Genomic DNA, 22396 nt, shown 5'->3' with positions numbered 1-22396 from the left:
ATTTTTTTTCTCTATATCTTTTTGAAAACCGAAATTTAAATAATATATCACAAACTTCTTTTTTCTTCTTCTTAGATTAGAATATGTTTTTTAGAATATTTAGTTTATGTAGTATAGAATAAAATAAAATCTTTAATACCGTAAAATATTTTCCTCGTAAAACATTCCATTAACTATACTTTATAAAGTTTTTAGTTATTTTTAATTAATGCGCAAAAAATTTTATATTTTTGCATTGAGTAGAATGTTTTTAGAGTCTATTTCTTCACGTTCTGGTCAGTAACAAAATTCTTTTGACTTAAATTGTAAACGCATTCATTGTAAACATTATTCATTGTAAACATATACTCTGAGTCTCAAGAGAAAGTCACTAAGAACTATCTAAGAAAGTCACTACTCTGAGTCACTAAGAAACTATCATACAATATGTATAAAGCTCCAAAAATTAAAAGCTAACATTTTTTTATTACAATTAAAAATAATTTCTTTTTATAAAAATCTAACTAAATTTAAATTAATTAAAGTTATTCTTTAAAAAAAAATTGTTTATGATTTTACTGTCTTTTAAGCTACATATTTTTAAGTAAATATTGCCTTTTCAGCCATACAGCTGGATCTCAGAAGGATAGAAGGTTGGTGAAGTTGTGAAAGGTCATTTTAAATTTTCGTTTTATGTCATTTCAAGCCTGACTTTTAAGTATCTGCTGGTCATTTTTGTCAACTCAAGTCGTTTTTATGTAAACTCACTCATTTCAGATAGTGATGTTATTTACAACTGGTAAGTTTAAGTCCTCTCAGTAACTTCTGGTGGTTTTATCATTTCAATTCTGTCATTTTAAAGGGTCGTTTTCTATTATCTCAGTAACTATCGGTAGTCTTTTTAAATGGCTATCTTAGTAACTAACGTTGATTTTTTTATGTCAACATAGTCATTTTAAATGGTCATTTTTATACCCTCTCAGCAACTTTCATCAATTTTTTATGTCGACTTAGTCACTTTATATCATCTCAGTTACTTCGTTTATTATTTTATGCCAACTCAGTTATTTTAAATGGTCATTTTATGTCATCTCAGTAAACTTCCGTTGATTATTTTATGTCAATTGAGTCATTTTGAGTGGCTATTTTATGTCATCTTTCTCAACTCCCGGTGATCTTATGTCAACTAGGTCTATTTATAAGGTAATTTTATACCATCACAGTAACTTTCGTTGATTGTTTTATGCCAATTCAGTCATTTTGAATGGTCATTTTATGCTATCTTAGTAGCTTCCATTTATAATTTTAGGTAAACTCTGTTATTTTAGGTGGTCATTTTCAGCTGCTCACGCTTACTCAACGCTGGCTAGGTTTACGATACGCTAGTTTTGCTGGAGATTTTGGGGGAAAATAAAGCATTTTGTTGGATTAACGAAGGACTATATATAATGATATGGATTGATAGATACAATGATCATAATTTTTTTTTTTTTTTTAAATTCTTATTTCTACTCAAAATGAATTTGAAGAGCCAGAAATTTACTAATAACTTTAACCCATCATCCTTCAATAAAAAGTAGTATAGAGAAGGGGGAAAAAATTGAAAGCAAATGATTTGGAGGTCAGAATTCTGCACTTGGTTACCTGATACTGCGAGTCGAGGTTTTGAAGAGCACCCTACACGAGCTGCTTGAAAACCTCAAACAATGTGAAAACCTTAACCCTCTTCATGTTCATGTTTTGTGGTTATTTCCGTTTCCGCTAACTACTTTCCCCTTCCAAAGTTCAAGGCCTAACAACACCCTGCATTTCTGCATGGAACCCTTTCACTACAGGTCAGGGTGACAACGTTAGTCATTCCTCAAGATTGAATACAGTTACCACTTCAAATATTCATTTGGATCACTTCCCTGATATCATTTTCTTACAATTCTATATTTTGAAGAAAAAAAATTCAACTTTTTAAACTGTATAACTTGTTTTCGAGCTCTCTTTTTTCCCCTGAACTATACATTTTAAATTGCTAATGTAGTTGTAGGAGAATCAGCATTGAAGGGTTTTTCCCGCAGTAAAATGTTCTCTTTAGGAAAATTTGTGAAACAGTGTCATTTTGTTGAGGATCATTCACAAATAGCGGGACATCTTTATAGACTGGCGGAACTATGATTAAGATTTAATTTTCAAGGAATGCTTCTTTTTTTTTAATTCTCTATAATCTTCATTGACTAAATGTAAATTATTCTGATAGGATTTTACACATCATAGCCAGTGGAATTCCGGAAAGATCAAGTCATTTTGTGTTTTGGAAAGAAATTTTTTTAATTATAAGTATCTCTTTATAGAGGTAAATGATTCTGATAGGATTTTACTCATTATAGTCAGTGGAATTACTGAAAGATCAAGTAATTTGTTGTTTGGAAAGAAAAATTTTTAATTTTAAGTTTCTCTTTGCAGAGGTAAATTATTCTGATGGGATTTTACTCATTATAGTCAGTGGAATTCCGGAAAGAAAAAGTAATATAGAGTTTTGGAAAGGAAAATTTTAAATTATATGTATTTCTTTATGTAGGAAAATGATTTTGATTGGATTTTACTCATTATAGTCAGTGGAATTCCGGAAAGAAAGTAATATGGAGTTTTGGAAAGGAAAATTTTAAATTATATGTATTTCTTTATATAGGGAAATGATTTTGATTGGATTTTACTCATTATAGTTAGTGGAATTCCGGATAGACCAAGTAATATGGAGTTTTGGAAAGGAAAATTTTAAATAATAAGTAACTCTTTATAGAGGTAAATTATTCTGATAGGATTTTACTCATTATAGTCAGTTGAATTTCGAAGAGACCAATTAATTTGAAGTTATTGAAAGGAAAATTTTAAATTATATGTATCTTCTTATGTACGTTTTTTAATAGGATTTTACTCAATAGAGATTTTACTGCTTGTTTATTAAATTTTAAAATCGAAATAATTTCTTTTTTTCTTGAATTTTTAAAAAAAATATTTTTAAAAAATGACTCTGCAATCTTAATTATGTTTTTTCAGTGATACATGTTAGTAACCTTTTTAGATCTATGATTGTAAAATATTACAAACGTAAAAATTGAATGTACAAAGATGTAAACGTATTTATATAATTACATTTAATTGTAAAATATCACGTAATGATATAAACTTACTTTCTCTATTAATTGTTTAAGCGTGTTTCGCTAAAACCTTAGACTTAGTCCAACTTTGAATATTCTTAATGTAATCAAAATTGGGAGAAGAGGCTAATGTTTAATACTGGACAGTATAGGTCAGGGGTGGCGAACCTTTATACACCAACGTGCCATTTTTTCTAAAAAATTGTTTAATGAAATCACAGACGTGCCGTCAAATAATTTTGACTTCATGATTATTGGGAAAATAATACTAAATACTATCTACTCAAAGCTATTTATTTACATTGAAAAGAAAATAAATTTTGCAATGTCTCAGTTTTAAGCGTAATTCAACTTAAAGTAATATCAGTGGGACTTCTGTTATTACAGATTAAATGACAAATAGCTTATATTAGGTTGTAAAATATTAGTTTAAGCAGGACTGTTGATGTTTTGCTAGTTATTTATTGTTAGCTTGTTTTTTATGGTTATTGCTTTTTTAGCATTAATTAATTTTTTTATTAACAATTGTTTTTTATTTTTTGTTTTTTCGTGAATTTTAATTAATTGTTACATATGCTTCATAGTGTAATAACATTTGTGTAATAACAATTCATGGTGCAATAGCAATTGTGATCGGTGGCGTGCCCAAAATATTGTGTTGCGTGCCGTAAATGGAACGCGTGCCATTGGTTCGCCATCCCTGGTATAGGTGAATAATGATTCATAAAACAAAACTTTAAAATTTGCATAGTTTAATAATTCGGATTTTTATTTAGTAATTTTATCCATAAACAAACAGGCAAAATAAAATCACAGCTTCTAAAAATTTAGCAACATCTTTTTACGAGCCGTGGTGGCTCAGGGGATAGAGCGTTCGCCTCCCAATGAGATGAACCGAGTTCAAAAACCAGCGATGGCTGGTCAATAGTCATTCCGCACCCGGTTCGCACCGACCACAGTGCTGACGTAAAATATCCTCAGTGGTAGGCCGATTACGGGTTAGAGTCCCCTTTCCGTACGGCTAACAGTGGGAGGTATTCGTGGTTTTCATCTCCATGTAACGTAAATGTGGGTTAGTGGCCTCATTCCTCCCATTACTTGATCCAGGGGTTCCCTGGTCTTCTGGATTGGGTTCAAAATTGCAAGGGTACGGAGTTGAACATGAGTCGTAAATTCAAAATTGGGTCGGCCGTTCAGCAACGGTCATAAAACTTTTTACAGAAAAAAATTTAGTAGGATATGAGGGGAAATTTTTTTTTAAACTCCTTTTGCGTTTGAAAACCCACACACCCTTAACGAAGCGTGATTCAATTGTTCGACATGTTTTGTTACTTAAACATAATTTTTTTTTTGCTCCAACTTTCACTTTTTGTTGGTCATTCTTGGTTCAATTTCTGTAAGTGCTCCAAAAACAGTTTTGGATTCGCTTTATCAGAGTCGCGACCACACATAGCAACCACGAACGGAAGGTGGATCATTAGTAGATAATGAAATATGAGAGACCAACTTCGGACAGTAGATAGGGGCGTGGTTTGTTTGGACGACACAAGGGGGTGCTCGAATCTTAATGAATTGGAAGTTCATTGTTCCGCGCCTCGATCTTGCGGTTACAGTTAAAAGCATATCTGTGTAAATGGAAAGGTAAATTGAAAAATGTGGACTCAAATTATATCTACCATTTTTTATTATTTTTTCCTCTTTTCATAAAGCATTTTTTTAAAAATAGTTAACGACTTCGACTTTTTACCTTAAAAGCACTGAAAAGAATGCTATACATTTTTTATAATAAAGCTAATCTCAAGAACGGCTTTTTTTTATTATTGGGAGACATAATTTTTAATAATAGTGATGTAAATAAATAAATAAAAAGCAATTTACTGAACTACGCAACCATTAAATATTTTTTATTCCTGATAAAGAAAGATACAGCAGAAGATAATAGAAATTCGTTAATAAATTTTAATTTATCAGCGGTGTTTATGATGAATGTATTTTCCAATGTTTCTTATTATGGGAAACTATGAAATAAGGGTAAAAAGGAATTTTGATATTTACTGTTTTTTAGCAAGAATAAAATTTTAAATGCCCCGAACTTAAAGCAAGGCTATAATTTTAAACTGCGTGCATTCTCTTGCCATAAAGCGTTATCAGAGCTTTAGAATAAAAAAATTTAAAAAAATAGCAATTTAAATATCCTAATATAATTTAAATATTTTAAAAAAGATTAATTCTTTTAAAAAATTCTCCTCTTTGGTGAGATTTTACTAAATAGTAGAAAATTATCTACATCAATGAATAATTATCAATTTTTGCAAATGTTTATGAGCCCAAGTACTATGCCATACAAACTGACTATATTTACTATGCCATATTTACCATGCCATATTTGCTATGCCATATATACTGACGTAACTATGCCAAAATTGATTTATTGATCTAGAATTTTAAATATAGCAGATTTTTCTACTAGAACTTACTAATTACCAAGAAAACTGCCGTTGCAGAGGAGCAAACGTTTTTCATTGTATATTTAAACCGTAATCACTTTACGTCATAGTATTTAAAAGCTATTAATTTTAGAAAACATGTAGCAGTTTAACATCAATTTTGCATTCAATAGATACTTCAAATAGTTAAGATTAATTTTCAAAACAAGAAGAGAAATTACCTACTTCTATTTTTGAGATTCCATCAGCTAACGATACCATCTTATTTAGTCTTCAATGACCATGCTAATTCTATGGTGAAATTTTTATTTATTTTCTTTATCGTAAATTTTGACTTTAGCCAATCACAGGCTCTTCCCCGTATGTTGTAAACCATCTGTTTAGATTTCAAGATTAAACAAGAATTGTTTTCAATTACATTTTTTTAAAAATGTGATTTTCTTCTCAATTTTAAGTATTACAGTTGATTTTTGATAAAAAAAATTTTAATATGTTTTATGCATATTTATGCTATAGATTTAAATCTGTGCAGTGTTTTTAAGAGGAAAAGTGTCCCCGCTTCTGCACCATTGAGGATACATCATGGAATCTAAAGTTTCATAATCTTGTGAGTCATGGCATAATGGTAGCAATAAAGTCAACATTGTGCACCGACCGCCTTTACTTCCTAAGACCAATAACAACTCAGCACCTTAACCACTGCCAGGGCTAAAAAAATTGGAAAGATTTTACTAAGTATAATCAAAAGTCAATTGAATAAATAATATTAAATAAGTCACGTGAGCTTAAAAAATAATGATAGGCTCATGTGACTTTCTTCATATTCACCTGATAATTTCCACTTTTCATCCATTTAAAAGCTTTTTATTTAGAAAATAAGTCGCTTATTTGCAATATTATGGTTAGCATGACACCCCATCCCATTAAACGCTAATAAAACTGTCATGACTTCAAATTGAGGGCAAAAAAAAATTAATGAATCGCTTTGTCTTACTTGGTAGATCATTCAAGTGTTTTAAATCGCGTACCTTTATTAAAATTCTTCAACCTTTCACAGTTAGGTAATGAATTCCTTAGAGATTTTATTTTTTTCTCAAACCAGAAGCAATAGTTTATGCAATTAATCATAATAACTGAGTTCCAGACATAATTTAATAATATTCCTCGAACAATATCAATTAGCTCCGTCTAGTACACAGTCTAGACCAGAAGTGTATTTAAAATGCCTTGACTCTATTAAATCCGGAAATTCTCCCGTTCTGAGAGCTCCTCGGCAACTCTAGGACAACGAACCGTCACTCTTTCAATAAGAATTCCTCACTCGGTTTAGTTTCTGTTTTAAAACAAAAGATTTTTACGAACTTCAATGGCAGCTTCGTTTTTTTTCCGTTTAGCGTTCTTTTTATTTTTTATATTCCCTTCTTATCGCTTCCTGTGAAGCTGGGTATTTTTCTTTTAAATTAAGAAGCAGTTGTTGGCCAGACGCATTTTAAATGTCTGTCTAGACGGAGGTTGTCGGATACAAATCAAGGATGAATTGCATTTGACAGTTCATGAAAACAAACCCTTTTACCTGTTCCGAAAATAATAGAACACAAAACACTTTCTATTGCTGTAGAGATTCGGGTAAGTTTTTATTAATGATGAAATATCGATATATCTAAGTAATTAATTTTTTTTCTATCCTGTTTTATGATGACATTGAATGCTAAACATGCATGAGAATAGAGACCATCTCGGAAGATTTTTGAAAACTTACTTTCTATGTAGCAACACCAAATCGGCTTACAGAGCTTGTTTTATTTTGGCAGTTTAAAAAACTTATTATTTCTATAGTTTAGAAATTTAAGTCTACTCCCCCTCCCCCCCAAAGAAAAAGTTATAATAACGGTCAAAAGAAAGAAAATAAATGATAGTCACGAAACAAACCATTTTATTTGAAGTTTCCCACCGTCTAATCCTGAGTACGCCATCTGGTGCAAGTTTTTATCTCTAGAAAATCATGATTTTTTTTAAGACGTTAATATCTTTTTATAAAATGTGTCGAGGATATATAAAAAATTATATATCCTTAGAGCATAAGTTCACGAGTTCGCGAGATAGACGAACGTTTCAGTACAATTAGCAAGTACCATACTCCATGCCATGGTGATAGTATGCAGGGGCGGATCCAGAAATTTTTCCTGGGGGGGGTCTTAGACTCAGATTCCCCCTTATGCCCCCTTAAATAATTTTTAAAGTATTTTATTTCTTTTGTAAACTATTGAGGAAATAAAAAATTTTCCCTTCAAAAAAAATTTTTTTTTCTTTGGGGGGTCATGACCCCACCCCCCGCTGGATCAGCTACTGATAGTATGGTTTTCGCCTCATCTAAAATTATATGAAAACAACATAAGAAGCATTAATGAAAGAGTTCGTTTCGGTATTATTGTTAGCAAGTACTATGTTCAGTTTCATTGGGATATCATGCTTTTCACATTACTATTACAGTGGGAAAACAATGCAATGAGTACAAATAAATAAGTTCGAGAGATAGGCTATCGTTTCGGTACTAATAGCAAGTACCATATTCAGTTCTATGATGATATTATCGTCAGCATAAAATTATAAAATTTATAAAGATATTGTTTATTTTTATAATATTTTTTCATTCTTAATATCTCCCGTAGTGGACTGATCGTTAAGACACGGTTTCCAGCAGATCACCGAAGTCAAGCATCACAGGCTGCGGTCAGTGTGCGGGTGGGTGAACACTTGGATCAGTCTGCGTAGGTACCGAGGGTGTGCGTTATTTGTCCTCGTTAAACTGTGCTACCGTAAAGTGCTCGACTTCGCGCGCTGGTCGTCGGGCTACCAAAGCGGGGGAGCCATCCCCTCCGCAGAGGATCAAAATTGCGATGGCATGTCTTCGGATCATCCTCCGGGATGTTTCCCAGACCGTCGCCAATAGCCTATTGTGCAGCTCTAGGGCGACGTAAATTAACAACAACAACAATAACAACATTCTTAATCTCAAGAAATATTCCATGATAAAATTACTATGAAAGCTATAAGTGCATTTTTATGAAACCAAGACTTTAAAACCTAAGCAACTACTTAAAGATTTTTATTTATCATCCTTTTTCTTACTGTTTATTATTATTACTTTGATGATCATTCGAAATTAAAGGCTTAAAAATAAAAACAATGCGTCTTTATCATAAAAGTAATCCTATTAAAATACCCTATTTAAGAATATTTTATGATAAACATATTTGTATTTATACCCAAAATTATGAACACATTTACAGCTTATAAACATTAGTTAATTTACTCTCATTATTAGACATTATTAAGATAGTTGCAAAAATGGATTGAACTAACTTTGCGTACTCTTATCAGATAATCATCAGGGTAAAAAGCAGTTATTTTTAGAACTGAAAATAGATAGAAATTTAAAAAAAAACAAAATGGTATATGAAATTGCAATGGTAAACGGGCTAAAGGATTAAGTTTTATTTAATTACCGGTGTTGAAAAGTCGACCCAATTCTGAGTTTTCGACTATCAATCTTTAACTCAGTAACCTTGTAATTTTGAACTAAAACCAGAAGACAAGGAAACTCCTGTATCAAGTGCTAGGACAAACTAGCCTTCGTGGAGGACTTTATGATGGAACTAACCAGCATTTGCGTTACACGGAGAGGGAAATCTCCCACAGTTTGCTTTTAACCCATGATCCGCCTACCACTGACAATATTTTACGTCAGCACTGTGTGGGAAACACAATTCTTCGTGAACACAATTTCTTGCGGTTTCTATGAAATATATCTATTCACGAAGACAAAAATCTCACATTGTCTATGAAAACTGACTAATTATTTAATTTGTGGTCGTTCTAAAAGTAAGTAAAACCGAAGAAGAAGGGATTTTGTGATTTGTTTATTGTTACAAGGGGGGAGGAGGTGCATTATCAATGATTACCTAAGACACTACATAAAAATTTTTGTTGTGACTAATCTTTAGCGTCCCTCATTATAATTTCGTGAAAAAGATACCTATTGGTTGTAAAATGTTTTTAATTAGCTAAGCAAACTATTTGTATTGTTCGTTACATATTTGTTGCAAGGGATTTAATATTCTAACCATCACCTTTGTTGGTCAAAATATTCTAGAATTCAGGTCAAATTTAATTTTATTTTTAAACTTAACAGTTCTTTAAAACATATTTTTTCAATTATTATTTTTTCCTATTTTTCCTTCGTTTAGTTTCAGTTTTGAAACGGTTTTTTTTTAATTAAAGAAAAAATTACTGAATTTAGATACCACATATGAAAATGAAAGACTTTTGAAACATATTTTATGGGTGTTTCATCACAGAAACTGGAACTTTTTAGGATATGAGACCAGTGAACCTTTCAAACAAAAACTGCTTCAAACAAAATTAAAAGGCAAGGCCTAGTCCTGATCAGCAGGCGGATGGACTCTCGTTCATGAGAACGCGAGTTCGAATCCAGCCGGCCGAAGACTCTCCATGTGGTAAATGGTGACTGGTGTACGTTAAATCTGTCGGGTCACAATGTCTTCCATGTTCCCATAACAAATCATACCTCTGGCGGTACTGAATTGTAGTTTTAATTAAGCAAAATTACGATCTGTGGATGAATGAAGGGATGTAAGAATGATTAAACGTATGGGTGTGGCGAAAATCAAATTCTTAGCCATAGATGGCGCCACTGGAAAATAAGAACTATCGCGCCCTTTGCCTTAATGGCCGACGACAACAATAACAAAATTAAAAACGGAACACTTTTTTTTAAAATCTAAAGTTGAGATTTTTATGCATTACTACAGTGCTATAATGATTCATGAGGCAAATTTTAAATTGAGTCATTCAGAGTTTGATAAATAAGGAAATCTCAAGAAAACATACTATCAAAACTTGATATAACGAGTACGATAAATCTGCTATTGCGACAAATTTTCTAGTCACCGTCAAAAGCCTATCATTAAATATACAAAAGTTTTGAAACTCACCATGAGTCCGCTAGATTTCATGTAACTGAACATTCAACTAAATCTATCAGTGTCATTTAGAAAATCCGATATTTGTCCTGTTGCATTTCAAGCAATCTCTCTTGAAACCATACACGATTGTTTTCGACCTGAGGAATGGTTGCGTATGCATACTGAGTGATCTCTCTTTGATTTTCCAGTAGGTGTAGGTATCTTTAGCGATTTATTCAGTTTTCATCTGCTAGTGGGTGAACATACAACTCATTTTGATATAGAACTAGACGCTATTTTTGTAACTCTACAACAGCTTTCGAGGCATTTAACTCCTTACAAAGAAATGGTTATTCTCTCAGATGCCACCGAAAACGATCCATCTATTACCCCAATCGATCCATTCATTACCCCCAGGGGTATGATTTGCTATGGGAACAGGAAGGACTTTGTGACCCGACAGATTTAACGCGCACCAGTCACCATTTAATACACGAAGAGTCTTCCACTGTCGGGGATCGAACTGACGACCTCTTGCTCACGGGCCCAATTCCCTCTCAACCAGGCCTAAAGTTCTTGTTCAAACACAGTTGTTCTGTTCTAGAAATTTCTGTCCTTCATGAAGTACAGAGCTACGTAATTCAGTCCACAATCTAATGATAAAAACAGTCGCACAACAAATTAAAGTTAAAAACTTCACAATCCTCAATTAACTTTCAGACCTATTGTCTGAAACATTGATACCCAGTGCTATATACTTGCTTGCTATTTAGCTCGTATCAATTCGCCTCTCTAACTTCCAACAATATCGATACTGTTAAAAATTCTCATGATTTTCTTTCCCAACTCACACAAAATTTTCTTCCTCCAACAAAATTATGCTCTCTGATGATGTTGTTGATGTTGTTAATTTAGTGCTATTCATTGAAATTGTAGATATTATCTCCCTTGTCAATTCCTGAATTCATCAAACTGCTTTCAAATTCAATAGCAATTTTTGTAAGGAAATTGAAGGTTTATCCTTTGGCACCTCCCCCTATCCCATTCTTTGTTGCATGCTCATGCATTATTTCCAAAAGAAAGTTCTTAAATTGTTCAAATTCTCATGGTGAAAAAAATACGTTGACGATACGGTTGTCTTAGTAAACAATGATACTGATTTTCAAGAGTTATTTTATGTAATCAACTCAGCTGAGCCCGAAATTCATTCTTTAGAGAAGGAAATTAATTTTACTTTACATTTTTTGGATGTTTTTGTAACGAATCATTTTGCCTGATTCAATCCTGATCATTTTTCCATCTCTGTTTATCGTAAACATTTTATCATTTCTTCACCCCCTTATGTTAATTCCAATGACCCTAATTGTCAGAAAATTCCTGCATTTCATACTTGACCTCTGCTCTGACTCTTCTTTAAACTGGAACTTAACTTCCACCTCTCGCTTGCTGCTAACCACGGATTTAACCATTCTATGGTTGATTCAACTCTTGCTAAACTCGCTAAGAATGAAACGCCCCTCTTCTTAAAATCCTTATGGAGAATTTGTTACTTTACCGTTTTTTTTCTCTCCCGTTTGTCCTAAAATTGCTAATATCCTCACCCGTTTTGGATTTTATATTTTTAGGCCTTTTAACAAAATCAAATTTAAGTCTCTTAAAGTCCCTATTAGCTTTGATAATCATTGGGGCTTGTACCACATTTTTTGTCAGTGGCTACATCGGATAAACTTTAAACATTAAAAGATAGATAACATGATAGAAGAGAGTACGGACATATTTATCATGATCTAAGAATATCATAGATATGTCCGTTATCGAGAATTCGTGACATCATCAATTGCTGCACATTGTTGGGATCTTGGGCATGAATTCAATTTCGACGATGCCAAAATTATTTCTACCCCAGTTACATCAGCTCATCTTGATGCCCTGGTATCTTTTAATTCATATGAATACTGATTCCCCTGTTAAAGAATTAAGATTCAGATTTCTCCATTGTGCGTGGAAATGCATTTTACTCTGATTTGCCCCACTCGGACACTGTGGTTTTTCTTGTTCTGCTTTTCATCTTTATTTTTCCACTTTTCGTTGGCAATTATATGATTTTTATTTTTTTGAAATTTCAAATCACTTTTGTTTTTTCTCATTCAAGTCTGGCAAGTCTTGAAAATGGGCACCTGATTTTGAAGAGCATGAAACATGTTGACTATTATTTGCTATTTATTCATTTTTGAAGCGAATGAAGTTTTTAATCAGGCAATATCTTACCACTTCAGTTTTTTGGGATTATTTATTTAGAGAAAATTATCGCTCAATCGGCGTTTCGGGATACTTTTTAACATAAAAACTATGGCAAATTCGCACGGTTTTACTATCGCATCACTTTCTATCGTATTTTGTTCTAACACAGTCTTAAAATTGCCTTTTTTTTTTACTAGTTTTGAGCTTTAAGTATATTCTGCTACTAATTTTACCAATTACTAATTATTTTATTTACTAATTTAAAAGTTACTAAATTACTAATATAAAATTTTGCTACAAATTTTAGTTATTAAAGTAATTTTATTATTTTTATTTTTGCGATAATTTGCATTTAAGAAACTATCACAAAATTGTACTGTTCCTTTTTCCTCAGTTTTAGTTAAAACCACACTTTTAATTTAAACACAATTCTGAAAGCACACTTTTTATTATAACCTTTTCATTTAAAAAATAATTATAAAATTGCTTTGATTTTTTTTACCTCACATTCAATTTAAAATCTGCCTCAAAATGTACTCTTTAACACTAGAAGGACTGAAACTTAGTACATACCTATATTGCCCAAAAGCAGTCAAAATGACTGCATTGTGAAATAATAACTAATATAATATAACTAAGAAATTTGTTTAATAAATTTTTAATATTCTTTATATTATTTACAGTTATATAACAAGTTATTAGTAAATATTGACAATAAAAAAATTTACTTCACTTTGAAAGAGAATATTAATTTATGCATTATTATTTGTACATTTTTTGCAAATGAAAAAGCAGTTAAAATGACTTCCTTTAGGCAACCTAGTGTTGCTAGCTTCCTTCGGGCAAGTATGCAACACCTTGACCGCCAATACGTTTCACTGCTTAGAAGGTCATCGTGCTGAGAATACACATTTACAGGGTAATATTCTCGAAACAGTGATATTCTTAATCGTGATGCACTGGAATGCAACAATCTTAAAATGTTCTTTTGTTATTTTATTGTGATTATTTTTTACTAATTCTTTATGAATAGAGACCATTCACATTTATGAATAAAATAAATTATGAATGAGAAATAAAAACATATTTTTTGTTATTTTAACTACTCTGTATGTTAAGAACTATATTTAAAACATTTAATCAGATAAATTTCATGAAGCAACGGAAGCGGTTAACGTCAGTTTCCCCCTAATTTTATTAAATATATTAATTTTATTAAAATTTAGGAGCATATATGTTTTTAATGCATCAGCTTCTATTGCTTCTAAGATTTTTTATCGGTTCTTCAAATCTGTTTCAGTTTTGGGAGAGATAATCTTGAATTCAGCTGAAGTTATTTAATTAGTTAAGTTGTAAATGTTTTAATATTCTATAATATTTAAAAGTACGAGGCATGTAGAAAGTGTTTTAAGGTTTTTTTCTTCCTCTGGATACCAACATTTTAGTGTAGTTTCCCCCTAATTTTATTAAATATATTAATTTTATTAAAATTTAGGAGCATATATGTTTTTAATGCATCAGCTTCTATTGCTTCTAAGATTTTTTATCGGTTCTTCAAATCTGTTTCAGTTTTGGGACAGATAATCTTGAATTCAGCTGAAGTTATTTAATTAATTAAGTTGTAAATGTTTGAATATTCTATAATATTTAAAAGTACGAGGCATGTAGAAAGTGTTTTAAGTTTTTTTTTCTTCCTCTGGATACCAACATTTTAGTGTAGTTTCGATTTTATTTATTTATTTTTTATGCGTAAAACTATTTTGTAAGTAACTTAATCTGGCTAAATTCGTTTTAGTGTTTTTCAATTGATTTCTTGTCATTGAAGTTTATACCGGTGATATTTATATTTTAGACATTGCTCAAAAAAAGTTTTAAAAAAATTATATAGCTTAAAATTGTAAATTAAATTGTGAATTTAAGGAAAAGTAAATTTTATAGAATGCAAATTAATGAAACGGGTTCCAGTACAAAATGCTCTTGTTTGTTAAATAATTCACCCAAATCTTTAACATTTACGATACGGATGAAAAAGGCACAAAAAATCCACACAAAAGAATTATTTACTTTTTTAAACACTACGATCATTTAAAAAGTTAGTTCTTTAGAAAAAAAAATAGTTGTAACAGCAGTTAAAAAAATTATTTTTAATTCTATCTTCATTTTCGTAAATTCACTTTTTAAGATCTGTACAGCTCTTTCTTCGTAAATATTGAGTTATGTGCATTTTTTTAAACGATTCTGTACCTTATATACATACGTATTTTGCCAATATTAATCTATTATATTATGTACGCGTATTTAGCCTTTTTAAATAGTATATTATATTACCTGCTTCCATTTATTCTATTCCATTATATACGCTCATTCTTCCAACAATATATCTATTTTTCTCAACGTATTCTCCAAACTGTGAGCCCAAACTTAATTTGCGTCGATAATAAAAAAATTCGTACAGATCATTATTATTGAAAAAGTATGTATTGGATATAAATATAGATAGTGGATATAAATATAGATAAAAAATATATAAATATAAATCCCAGTTTCGTTCAAAAGTATTAAAATAAAAATAAAAAAAAAATAAAAAAAAAACATATATCCGAATTCAGATGTCTCAAAGATAATTTTTTTTCTTTTATTAAATTTCTGAAAATAAATTAATTCAGCAGATTTTGAAATTCAAAGTTTTAATTAAGTAGTGGTCATAAATTTTAATTTTTTTCCTATACTAGTTAAATTTCTTTTTCCCTTTTTTCATTGAACTTTTAAGCTGTTCTTAAAATAATTTATCGAATGAACCCAAAGAAAACCTTCGCCCGAAGATAAAATCTCTCTTGTGATGTTAAAGCAATCTATGATAACATCAGTGATGTTTTTAATTATCCGTTGACAAATTATCAATGCTGAAATCGAAGAATAAAATAATTAATTTGCTATTAACCTTGTCTTATCACTTACTTGAAATCCAAACAAATGTGTATTACTTTCAATAAATGATTGATTTTCATTGATCAGCTTTTTGAACTCAATCCTTCTAAATCCAATTTAAGACTCTTCTTCTAATCTAAGGTTAATGACTCCATGTTTTTAAATTTTTTTAAAATTCTATTTAGAACATACAGGAATTTTATTAAGGTATGTTTATGGAATAAGTATGTTAAAATTAACTTTTAAATTTAAACAAAAAAACTTATAAATTAATGTTTTGCTGTAATTTTAACCAGAAAAAAATTCTTGGTATACGTATGTCGAAATCTAATGATTATTTTCTGTAAATAATACATTGTGGTTTCAAAACTACTCTGTTAAAAATAGTTCTCAGTTAATCAAATGACTTTATCTTTAGTTAAAAAAAATACTACTGCTTATCACTCCCTAGTTAGTTAAATGACTCATTATAAGGAATAAATATAAGCAAAACTAAGAGATAAGCAATAAATAAAATATTGTTGTTCAACGTAGTTACAATTATCCGCAAATCAAGTGATTCTTTAACTGCTTTTTTTCAACAATTATCTTGTTAGCTCTAATTGTCAGCTAATCAAGTGATAGTTTACCTTATAAATGTGCTAAATTGAACTCTGACTGCATTTGCTTCACCCTAAATGAGTTTTAATATAGTTATAATCTTTTAAAAATAGACCTTTTAAGTAATTTTCATCAAGTGCGCATTGCTTCATCGATTTTTAAGAGTAATGACATTTTTGAAAGTCTAAATATAGATTATTTATATACATTAAAGTAAGCTTAAGACGGAGCAGAAATTTCATAATTCCCTTTTCATAGCTGAATTCAGCTAATTGAAGATATAATTGATTTATCGTATTTATATATATATATATATCATGCGGGGGGACGCTTGGGAAAACTGAGCAATGTGACTCCTTGGAACGGCAGCCTCCTAGTTTAGTCGATTAGGAGGTGTTTTTACAGCAATAATGAAAACGAGATTCCGCAAGACATCATAAGGGATGCAGGACGTATGCCTCAATACTCGACCGTATCGCATCCTGGATTCTCGCTAAAAGTGGCCAAAGAGGGCACGCATCTTGCATTTGTATTTTTTTTGCAGCAACAGATAATAATTTTGCTTTTATTTTTTTCATCACTTACTAACAACAACGTCGTACATACTCATGTAAAATGTCGTTTTATTCTGTCAACTCTTTTTATGTGTCATAATAAATAACCATCTTTTCTTCTTCGAGGAAACAAATTTAATTAATAGTAAGATATATTTCATCATTCTATTTTTTTTTTGTAAAAAAAGAAACCCTTGTAATACCTACTGTATTTAACTTTCCTAAAAACCTTTTTATTGTGGAAGCTACGTAACTGGTCATACCACTGTCATCATAATAACACTAGAAAGACAAGTAGAACAGAGACAAATGACACCCATGAACGAAGCGGGATTCGAACTTGAGATCTTCCTGGTACGATGCTAAATCTTTGATCACCATACTGGCCAATCTGCTTATTTCGCCACTTTATTTTCGACCGTCTGTACTTCATCCCAGTTTCGTCATTCTAGTTAACAATCTCCCACTATGTACAACGATTTCGAGTTTAAACATTTTCGTCATATTTCTTGGAGTCCCCATTTCGTCATAATCACGGGATTTCGGGACGAAATAATTCTCAAAATCTGTGACGAAATTTAAGAAGATTCAATTTAGCAACATATTAAGGTTTCAGCAAACTTGAACGAGCGAAGGCCAAAAGGTCTGAGCGAAGGAGTATTAGGTGCATTTTGTTTTAATTTTTGAAACGCGAAAATTAACAATATAATCTCTTTAATGAAAAAAAAATATGTAATAGTGGTACTCCACCATCCAAAGAGGTGACCAGAGTTCGATGGTTGGTCGATACGAATTCTACACTCAACTGCAGGGCTGATGTAAAATATCCTTAGAAGTAAACGGATCATGGGTTAGAGCAGTGTTTCCCAAAGTGTGGTACGCGTGCCCCCAGGGGTACGGGAACAGTTTAGCGGGGGTACGCGTTCTTATGCTAAATGTCTTGCAACGAACGAAAATTTCAAAGCATTTTATTTTAAAACGAAGCTAGCCATTAAAATTTACGAGTACGTATTTTTCTACTGGCTATTTTTTGCAAAGTTAGCAGCTAATATTTAGTGATGTCAACAGTCAGTTGTGGTTTTTAACTTTTGTGTAGTTATTTTATAGTAAAAAGTACATTCATTTTTTTATTAGTGGTACACAGCGTTACGAAAAATTTAGAAAGGGTACACAAAAGTCATAAGTTTGGGAAACACTGGGTTAGAGTCTCCTTGCCATCAGGCTGATGATTGAGGTTTTTGTGGTTTTCCTCTCCATGTAAAGCAAATGCTGGTTAGTTCCATCAGAAAGTCCCCCACGAAGGGAAATTTCTCCCATACTTGATCCGGAAGTTCGTTTGTCTTCTGGTTTGGATTCAAAATTACAAGGCAACGGAGTTAAACATTGGTAGTCGTAAACTCAGGATTGGGTCGGCTCTTCAACGACGGTTGTAAAGTAAAATAAAAATCAATAGCTAACCGTGAGAGGTTTTCCTTTTCATATAACGCAAATGCGGGTTAGTTTCATCAAAAGTCCTCCACGAAAGCAAATTTCTGCTAATACTCTATCCGGTAGTTCGCTTGTCTTCTGGATGGGGTTAAAAGTTACAAGGCTACGAACTCGAACATTGGTAGTCGTAAACTCAGAATTGGGTTGGCTGTTCCACGCCACCAGTTATAAAATAAAATAAAATAAAATAGGTGTGCTCGAACTTTCATTCATGCCAGAAATCAAAAAATTTCTCAAGTACCTTTAACCATTTCAAGTTCAATGATAGCAGGGAGTGTTATCATAATCAATAAGCAAATGCAAATTGTGTTCGATAAAAACATTCTTTTTCCATTTGAAACTGTAAGGGAACGCCAACCGTTGATGAATCCCATGTTTCAAATGTCATGGTGATCCTTTCAAGAAATAAGTAAGCAAAGCAACTTTTACTTTTGGCGGTGTCTTTGACAAACGGATAAACTCACCAAATAATACCTTTTCCGGAATGCATACTCTGTCGTCATTCAAGCGTTGTGATAAGAGCCCGACATTTAATCTCCTCAAATAATCGCCCAGTCAAGAATCTACACACTCAAATGGATTTTTTTATTTTCTTTTTCAATGATAGAATAACAAATGGTAGTTTAAAAATCTAATTCGGTAAACAATACTATTATTTTCGTGAATTACGTTGAGTTTTTCATTAAATTCTAATTTGATTTGTTAGACAAAAAATGTTTTCTAAAACTTGAAACACTAGGATGAAAATCCCCTTTATGCCACCGATACCGCTTTTTTTTTGTGCGCAAAAACTAATCCATTTCGAAACCTGAAATTACGAAGGTGTGTAGAAATATTTATAGTGCGCTGGGAAAAAAATGGACCACCCTGAAAAGCTTTTGGTCTAATGATAGGTTTTAGGTCTCCATTTTAATGATTCAAAAGGGTAAATTCACATAGGCGAAAATAAGTTACAAAATCAGACACAAAAAAAGTTCTTTCTTTAAATGAACATAACCTTTTTTCGACGGATTCGGATTTCGGACCCCAAAATATAGGGACAGCCTCCCTCTGGAAAATAGTGTCCCTATAGTTTGATCAGAAGAGTTATCTAAAGTTTGGACCTCCTAATAGTAATTTTAATTTTTACGATTTTAGAACTGTTTAAGCGAATTTAAAAAATTTTGCAACACAGTTTTAACTTTCATTTATCCAAAGATAGTTCCATGCAAAAAATAAATTTTAGTAAATTTTCATTATTTTTTATTATTTTATTAAGTAATAGTCGAAAAAATTTTGAATTGTGAGGTATACAGTTTTTTACGATATAGAATATTTTTAAATCACAATTTTAGTGTATTTTTTGTCCAAATGAGCAAGTTTCAAAATGTAATATATATATAAGGGGGTCACATAAATGCTGCGATAAACTTCTAGGGGAATTGGGCGCTTCATCAGGATTAGAATTGCATTGGAATATAGTCGAAAAAGTCGTTATACGCTGCTAGGGACGCTTCGGTCTCTCGAACTGTTTCGTCGTATGATTCTAACAGGTTATTCTAATAGGTGAATGACCGATACTGATAGCGACCGTTATAATAAAGAAGCGTACGGTATTTCCAAGCATGGGTTCCTATGAAATTTTGATCTTGATGATGCATCCTAAGTACTACTCCCCTAGAAATATGTCGCAACATTTACACAAAAAAAAGACTTATACATTTCGGCAAAAAAAACCCCAAAAGTGTCATTTTGAAAAATGTACAGCTTTAAGAGCAAAACTAATTTCAGATTTGAAATTCCCACATCGGAATTAAGCTAGACGAAGTATTTGTATAAATGCCGACCTGCTGTGTAGGGGTCAGGGAAATGGCCTTGCATCAGAAAGGTTCTGGGTTCGAGTCCCGGTTAAGGCATGGATGTTCTTTCCTTCTATGTACTATCTGTTCTTACTGTGCGAGCAACGTTGGACCACCTGATGGGGTGCCCCTGAAGAAGTGGCCAATAAATCTGCCCTTCAGATGCCTGTATGACGTAGATCATTCCTCTGGCGGACATCGAAAAAATATTTGTATAAATGCAACAAAAAACTTGTTTCCTAGTGCTGTAAGCTGTTTAGTTGGTTTCAAAAGTTACCATGCAGACCGCTACGCACCTGACAGAAATGCAACTTAGTTGAAATTTGGCAAGCTGAAAATGCTTTCTCTTATTTAACTATTTAACAAGAGTATTTTTTTTTTCAAGTTCTAATTTTTTTAAATTATCGCAATTTTTTAGCGCTTTTAACGCAATTAATTATTTAAACTTTAAATAATGACTGTTCATTTGTTGTCTCAGGAAATTTCCTTTACCACTTTCTCGAGATCTTTATTTTATAAGCTCGAGCTTAAGTTGATGCCAAAAGTGAGAAAAGAGAGAATGAAGGAGTGATTAGATCTTGCTAGATAAAAACATCAACATTTATATTAAAATATTGAAATTTTTAAAAACGCGAAAAGAACTTAATCCACGACAAATAAAACCGTTACAAATTTGAGCTAATTTAACGGTTTACATATTGTTAATGAGTAAAATTAATTGTAATTAATTTCTTCTTGCTGAGTCATACCTTCCGTATTTCTAAGTTCAATATTCTTTCAAGCATAGTTGATTATTTTCTAAATCCAGATAATTCCTCATCAAGTTATGTTTAACATATTAACAAAATGTCCCTACATAAATTTATAATTATTATATCTTTTATTGACAAGATTACCTTTATTCAATTATTTATTAAAAATTATTTGTCTTTTAGGAAGAAAACAGCGACAAAATAAAAGCAGTCACGGCGGTTGGTGAGCAAGGGGCGGAACATATAATAAAACAAATGGCCTTACATATTTTTAGTTATGCAACCCAAGACTTAAAATAAGTTGAACCATTCATATTTGCTTAGAACGCACCAAAATTACCTATATATTTATATTATATAAGAAGAAAACAATTCTGTTTATAGACATGTTTGGAATTCTTGTATTTCAATAAAAGTTGCGTCAATGGTTTTACAATATCGATTTCATTGAGTATTTGTTCAATTCATTCATTAAATGACTTCAAATTTTGATGAATGGCTAAAGAGTGAGGAATTCTATGGCTGCTATTGGTGGAGTATGCAACTGTATTGTACCACGTGATTCTAAGACAAATATTAGACTTCAGACATGTATCAAAACAAGTAATAGCGTGGGGGAAAACGATCTTCTGTTCAAATAGACTGAGCACGTGATTGTCACTCATGTAGTGGAATCAAACAATTGCAAATAGGTAAAAGGCATAATAAACTGTAAATAATTGATAAAAAAAATATAGACGTTCTTTTTAATGTTTTTGTTTTGTCATCCTTGATATGCATTTGACTATCATCAAAATATATTTTATTTTATTTTATAACCATCGTTGAACAGCCGACCCAATTTTAAGTTTACAAGTACCAATGTTTAACTCCACTGCCTTGTCATTTTGAAACTAATCCAGAAGACAAGGGAACTCCAGGATCAAGTATTAGGAGAAATTTTGCCTTCGGGAAGGAATTTTCAATGGAACTAACCCGCATTTGCGTTACATGGAGAGGAATACCTCCAACGGTTAGTCTGACGGTAAGGTGACTCTAACCCATAATCTGTCTACTACTGAGGATATTTTATCGGTGCAAGTTGGGTGCGGAATTCGTATCGAACAGTCATCCCTGGGATTCGAACCCGGGGCACCTCATTGGGAGGCGAACGCTTTATCCCCTGAGCTACTCTATCAAAATACATTAGGTTTAATTTAAAAATACACTAGGTTAAGGACCGGATAAAAGAGACCTAAAAAATAATACTATGGAAAAAGGCACCAGCCAAAATCTCCATTTTAACAAACATACACTATCTGGCCATTAATGACCGGACGCCCCTCATTTCGGATACATGAGGTGCTAGTATGAAGTCAGTAGGGTGTAGGGCCGCCACGCGCCCGAATCACAGCTTTAACCCTTCTAGGAAGGCTATCCATTAGGTGTTGGTACA

At 31.8% G+C, this 22396-nt stretch overlaps 1 long non-coding RNA gene across 1 annotated transcript; it reads left to right on the top strand.

Moving 5' to 3' along the window:
- Nucleotides 1-6830: 6830 nt before the first annotated feature.
- LOC122272026 (uncharacterized) lies at nucleotides 6831-21391 on the top strand. The gene is made up of 2 exons (XR_006226738.2): nucleotides 6831-7201; nucleotides 21145-21391. It is a non-coding gene; the product is annotated as an uncharacterized lncRNA (long non-coding RNA).
- Nucleotides 21392-22396: the final 1005 nt, after the last annotated feature.

Source organism: Parasteatoda tepidariorum, chromosome 3, assembly GCF_043381705.1.
Source record: "Parasteatoda tepidariorum isolate YZ-2023 chromosome 3, CAS_Ptep_4.0, whole genome shotgun sequence".
Classification (NCBI taxonomy): domain Eukaryota; kingdom Metazoa; phylum Arthropoda; class Arachnida; order Araneae; family Theridiidae; genus Parasteatoda; species Parasteatoda tepidariorum.
This window is presented reverse-complemented; position numbering and strand designations above follow the sequence as displayed.